This window comes from Grammomys surdaster, unplaced genomic scaffold, assembly GCF_004785775.1.
Source record: "Grammomys surdaster isolate TR1022 unplaced genomic scaffold, NIH_TR_1.0 1129, whole genome shotgun sequence".
NCBI classification, from domain to species: domain Eukaryota; kingdom Metazoa; phylum Chordata; class Mammalia; order Rodentia; family Muridae; genus Grammomys; species Grammomys surdaster.
Genome location: NW_021605548.1, coordinates 427,113 through 433,454, shown reverse-complemented (window position 1 = coordinate 433,454; position 6,342 = coordinate 427,113). Strand labels below are relative to the sequence as shown.

The window sequence follows — 6,342 nt, the reverse complement described above, 5'->3', positions numbered from 1 at the left end:
TAAATCTTATCTTTTATACATCTGGTTTCTGGATGACTCCAACCCTGAGTTACCAGTTTTAAGCCAACTTTCTGTTACCAATGTTGCAAATTTTTAGTCACACCCAATAACTTATAAGCCAATAATCTATAACCAAGGCATGTAGAACATTTATACTTTTAAAACCAATTAGAAACAACAATGAAGTGGCTACACATCTTATATATTTAGACCAAACAAATTTCTTGCTTTTTCTAGCTGTAATTTCAAGAGAAAGGCACCTTGTCACAGAGATTTTCCTGGGACAAAAAACTCTCAACTTCCTTATAGAATCCAAAATGCTGCTGGTCCCTTTAAGAGCAGCTTATGCTGACAATCAATTCCTGGAAACACTTTTCCAGCTCAGCTCAACTCTTAGCAACAGGTTTAGGGTAACTTATCAGCCTCTGCTGTGCATAGTAAGACTGCTTTTAAAACCAGGTTAAACTAGATCAAGGGGTGGATACGAGCTTTAACCATTTTTGTGTTTTGAACAGGAAACATAGAACACCAAACATTTAGACAAGGAAACAAAAAACAAACAATTGACACACATGAACATTGGTGTGCCAAGGACAGACAACAAAGACATCTAGAAGCCAAAGAGAAACTCAGGACATCTCCTGACTTTCCTCCTGTTCCTAGGATAGCTCTGAAACAGTCTTTTCATTCTTTTTTGCTGACACAGCTCAGAGAGAGGACAACTCCTTTTCTGAAACCCTTTCTTTCTCTCTCTCATATTCAAGATCTAACACTTCATCTTGTTCTTTAGGAGATGTTGTTAGCAATCTGTTAAACTCCACCTCCACAGTCACCTGGCAACAGGCAGGTACGCTCCACCCCACAGTTACCTGGCAACAGGCAGGTAACCCTCCCCACTATAAAAGTGGCTGCTTGGCCCCTCCTCTCTCTCTTACTCCTCAACCCTGAGCACCTGCAGGTTATCCTTTCCCCTCTCCCCTTCTCTTCCTCCTCTCTCCACGTGGTCATGGCCGGCCTCTACTCCTCTCTACTTCTCTCTCTCTTCGTCTTCTCTTCACTCGCCATCTTCCCGTTCCTCTCTCCCACTCCCTTCCCCAAATAAACCCCTTCCCTTGGAACCGGATCGGATCGGCTTTGGTGTTGTCTGTCCAAACTGCGCTCGAATCCTAACAGATGTAGCAGGTGGCTATTGAATTTTTCAACTTAGTTCCCTGCATTTTAGTTTTCCAATTCCTTCTGACCCTGCTCCTCTCACCTGAAGCAGCTCTTAGGCTGCAGCAAATGACTGTCTGGAAATTCTCCGGTCCCAAATTGCTGTCACCTCCTAGGTGAGATAGGGGTCGGGTCAACACCTATTTGTATCTAGACCATATTCCATAAAACACACTTCCTGCAAACGTGGCCTCCAAAATTACCTACCACTAGCGCTACTACCAATATAGTTTGCTACTTACCAAGTGCTCAGGATACTCTCCTTCTTTTTATGTTTTCCGTGAAGCTCCACCATTCAGCTGTTTGTCAGTTGCTCCCCCGTTTTCAGGTTCCTCATTGAGGCACCACCTGCGGCCGCCAGTGGCCACAACACAACTGGGTTCACCTGAAAAGAGGATTGGAAACAAAAGGGAGACAGAGGACAAGAAGAGATGAAGCCAAGACAAAGGTCTCTGATCAAGGCTCAATGCTTTAATGTCCAGCTTTCAATTTAAAGGGGAAGCCCTACCTCCAACACAGAACCCCTTCTTGCTTCAGCCCAGGTGGGTGAGGGGAATCCATCCTTAATTACAGGCCAGAGTTGTCTCAAGGCAAGCTCAGCAGGCAGTTCCTTTAGCAGGCTATACTTGCAGTCAAGGTAGGTAGTTCCACCTAGGTCCTATTATTTGGTCTATTGTGGTAAACAAGGTCTCTCAGGCCTGCTCAAGGCTGGGGGAAGGGCACACTCCCAGAGCCCAGCAGCCCCTACTCTGGTGTGGTCTCTACTCTATGGCCTTGATTCCTGCTTCTAAGTTGGGGATTCAGACTTCCAGAAGCCCCACTATACCAGACAGATTGAAGAGACCCTAGCAGCTAGGATCTAGCTTATATGGAGGCCACCCACTACAGATACAGTTGGACCAGCCTGGTTTCGGCTTCATGCTTCCAGGGGGAGGATGCGGGGGGGAGGGGGACAGGGAGGGAAAAAGGGGACTCTCTAAGCTTCTGGGCTGAATGCTGATTCCCTGGCCCACAAGTCCCTCCCTGATCCCCAAGGGCCTTCTTGCCTAACTCTCCACCCTTAGCCATGAGACCAGATGACCTAGGGGTGTAACTGTTGCTCCACCCTGCACAGGTTGTCTGCCTCAGGCCTGTTATGGTCTATGACCCATGAAGGTTAAAGGAGGTCAGGTAACTCACAGAGCTGTACATGAGAGCCTGGAGGAAACCACCAAACCCTGGAATGAACCACCGAACACTGGCTTTGCTGTGGGCTCCTGTGCCAAGTCCTTTATAAGTGAGGGCTCAAGTTCTTTCCCCAGCCTTGGCCCTCAGCCAGGGAGCCCAACGGGGTATCTTAGACTTCAGCAGGTGACCAGGGGTGACACACAGTAATTAATGGTGCGGATAGTGCAGGACTTGTGGATACAGGCTATCTCCTCCTCTTCCTCCTCAGTCAAGTGCCAGAGACCCTAGGGAGAGACAGATATGTGAGCCACAGAGTGAACAGTGTCATCTGTGTTGTGTTGGTCGGGCAGGATGTGCCAGGACTAACAAGGCAAGGCTACTCTGAGGCGATGGGGTTCCAGAGTGCTGGAGGCAACTAAGTGTGGACCTCTGCCATCTGCCCCCAGGATCATGACATCAGCCTTTGAGAGAGCGGTCAAGAGTGTGCTCAAGGAGGTGGGGAGCAGCAGAGGAGATCTCATCCCAGTGGACTGCCTTCAGAATTCGACCAGCTTTAAGCCCTACTAACTCCTGAGCAGAAGATTTTCAACCTCATGGTTATGGTAACCCCATTAGATATATGTCAACCTGTCAATCAAAGACATCCTAGAACCCAGTGCTCCAGAACCAGGTATCTCCTTTACCTGCTCCCCTCTTCCACATCCTAAGCCCCCATATTGAATAGAAGAAGGAAGTGGGTGAAGCCCAGCCTGCCATGTTACTGGGCACGTTCAGCTCTACTCCTCTGGCCCTATTTCCTGAGTGAGGAGTTCTTTAAAGGCCCCATTGCTACAGAGGAAAGACAAGGCAGTGGCTATTGGAATAGGACTGTGGAGCTGGTCTCGTTTTAGAACCAGTGTATGTTGGCCCCTTGCAACTCTCTGACATCATCGATGGGAACATTCAGGGCAGTGTGGCTGTGATGTCACCGATTGCAGAAGGGAGAATTTCTGGTGGGGCTACATTGTCTGACAGTTCCAGTGACTCCATGAGTATGTGTATACTGTGTGAGACTCAGAAGACATGGGAGATCATAAAAGGTGAAAGGTAAGCCTCTGAAGGGATGACAGCTCTCTTACCTTGAGGAGCCATGCTTCTTGGGAAGGTTGCTGGGTTCTGGGCATCAGAAGGGTTCTGAGGCACTATCTCTCAGCACTGAACAAGGGAAGCCCAAGAGGAAGGGAACAGTGCAAACAATGTCAGGTGGGGAGGGTTGTTAAACCTTGGTTACCAGGACTCTATCCTGAAGATCAGGATATCAAGGAAGGTTCCAAGTCCCTTGGAATCAGGCTGCGCTCCTGGTTGTTATGGAAAGAGGATGATGTGGACTTGGAACACTGATGGATCATACATAATGGAGTCCCTCCACAGGCATAAGCATTCGCTTCTGTGTCTGAACTTGTCATTACCCTGAGAATCACCTAGACACTGTTGGGAATGCCCCGGAAGGGTTCCCAAGCATGGCCTCCAAAGACTCCTGGATTCCCTAGCCTTTCCATCACACCTGTAAGCAGGAAGGGACAGAGGGAGGCTAGTCCATGGTGGGCAAGCCCTAGCAATTTTTCTGTAGGCACCTGCAGCAGCCTGAGAATAAAAACCTACAACAGTTTCGGAATCATGGGGATGATGTGTTTGTCATCACTGCGGTGCTGCAGACAATGGAGGACGTGGAGATCACCCAGACCCACAGGCAGGAGGGCTCAGGCAAGTTTACAGTGCCTATAGCCTCATTTTTCCAGGTATGTTATGCTTACCCTAACACCAGCCTAGTCCTATTTGGGCACAGAGCAATGGAAGGAAACTTAGAGGTGGGGCAACATCCCAGGCAGTGACTGAAGACTCTTCCATTCGATCAGCCAGTACCAATGACAGGTCTGTCACTAACACTTCACTCATAGCTATTCAATCTACACCCCTGAGCCCATATCCATCCTTCAGGGTGAAGGCAAGGGCCACCAAAGCCAGAAGAAGATGGTGACCGTTCCTCCAGGAAGCATCCTTCCATTCCAAGTGGACAAAATGCTCATTGGATCTACATGGGGTGAGTGGCAAGGGATTGTCTCTAGAGTCCAGACTATGTGGCAGAGAAGCACTTCAGCTAGCCAGGGGATGCTGTGGGTATCTGGCTGCATGATCTCCCAGACAGGATGGTAAAGTGTGCCATGTATGGAACTGAGATGTGGGTCATAGGGGCAGGGTCTCATGAGGTCCCAGGAGCCCTGGGGTCAAGAGAGTTGGTGACCTGCTTGCTTCTGCCTGCAGATATCTATCACATTTTGGATGAGAAAGAGAGGACCTTTGAGCCCTCCTCAGGTAAGGCCCCAGAACCTCTAGCCTTACATGCCCCTTAGCTTTGAGGTGTTCTGTGCTCAGGGCATGAGGTGGGCACACACCACACATACACATTTATACACAATGTGTGAGGCTTAACTCAGTGATGTTGCTGATCTAAGCCTGCTTAGCTTTCCATCTGCCCTGGGCTGCCATTAGTAGGAGGGATGGGTCTGGGAGGGTCCAGGTAAAAATCTCAGCCCTCTTTGACATGAGACAATGGTCCCTGGACCACTACACAAAACAGCTCTTCCCCTTCCACCATCTGGATCTGTTGTCTAGTCCAGAGAAGAGTAGTGCACCAGAATCGGCATGGGTTTGATCTGTTCATAACCTCTTGAAAACCCTAGAACTCCATGGCTACTGCATCTGCTCCCGGGATCTACCTCTCCTAACTAATGTTCCCCAAGACCTCATGGACATCACGTAGCACTGCCTTCTGTCCTCCAGATGGAATCCCTGAGGAAGAAGAATTCAGAGAACGCTTCCAAGGCTTGTGTGCCGAGATGAAGGCTGGCTCCTCAGAACTGGGGAGCATAGAAATGGAGTTGAGACAACAGCTGCTAGTGAACTTCTGAAGTATTTTACAGGACTAGACCAGCCTGGATGCCTTAGAGGCTTCAGTGAGAGTGCTGGTGGTGGACAGGGTCTGGACAAACTTGCTCAGTCTCACTTACTCCATCCCTATTTCAGCTAGGGCAGGGCCTGTGCAGTGAAGGGCAGGTTGAGCCTCTGGGGGGCCCAGCAGGCTGCATCCTTGAGTATCTGGTGCTCCATTCTGGAGAGCTGGTGCTGAAATTTGCAGCCCCTATCTTCTACTTGTTGGAAGCACTGAATGGTGAGCAGCCCAAGGATAGGTTAGTAGGGATCAGGAAGGAAGGACTAGGTTCTATATGGGGCATTCTGGAACCCTCTCTCAGCCCAGATCTCTTTCCAATGCTGAGTGAAACTCAACGGCTGCTCCTGGCTAAGGCTCTGGAGTCAACAGTACTGTCAAAGCAGCTAAAGTTACTAAGAGGACCTGGCCTTGGAGGTGTAATGGGCCCCTGGGCACATCGAGGTTGACATGGGAAGCTGCTGTTTCCCTCAGGCTCAAACTATAGGCAGCATCTATAACCTCTTACCCTTCTCTGTTGTTAGGTGGAGCATGTCTTGGAACAGAGCACCCCATGGGAGGAGCAGAGTTCTATGTCCCTGCCCTCCATTCTTCTTGGGAACAGCTGGGGTGAGGAGGCTCCCACCCGGGCTTGCTAGAAGAATGTGGCCTAAGGCTGCAGGTGGAACCCCCCCAGGTGCACTGGGAACCGACTTCTCAGGGCCCCACATGTGCTCTCTATGCCTCCCTGGCCCTATTGTCTAGTCTAGGCCAGAAACCTCATTAGTCTCCAAGCCTCCCTTCCAGCAACATCTCCATGTCCTACCCTCCAGCCAGGGCAGAATCTTGCCAAGCCCAGCCTCTAGGAAAGCCAAGTACCCAACTCAGTTACAGGTTTAAAATGCAATGACACTCAGGAGTTGGAAAAATTCAATAAATGTACAAACATAGGCATAGTGCTGCGTTTTTGAGGGATAATGGATCATCAGTAGGATGGG

General features: G+C 49.5%; 1 pseudogene; it reads left to right on the top strand.

Annotated features, from left to right (window-relative positions):
- Window positions 1-2,829: 2,829 nt before the first annotated feature.
- On the top strand, window positions 2,830-6,131 carry LOC114634833 (annotated as a pseudogene).
- The last annotated feature ends 211 nt before the right edge of the window (window positions 6,132-6,342 follow it).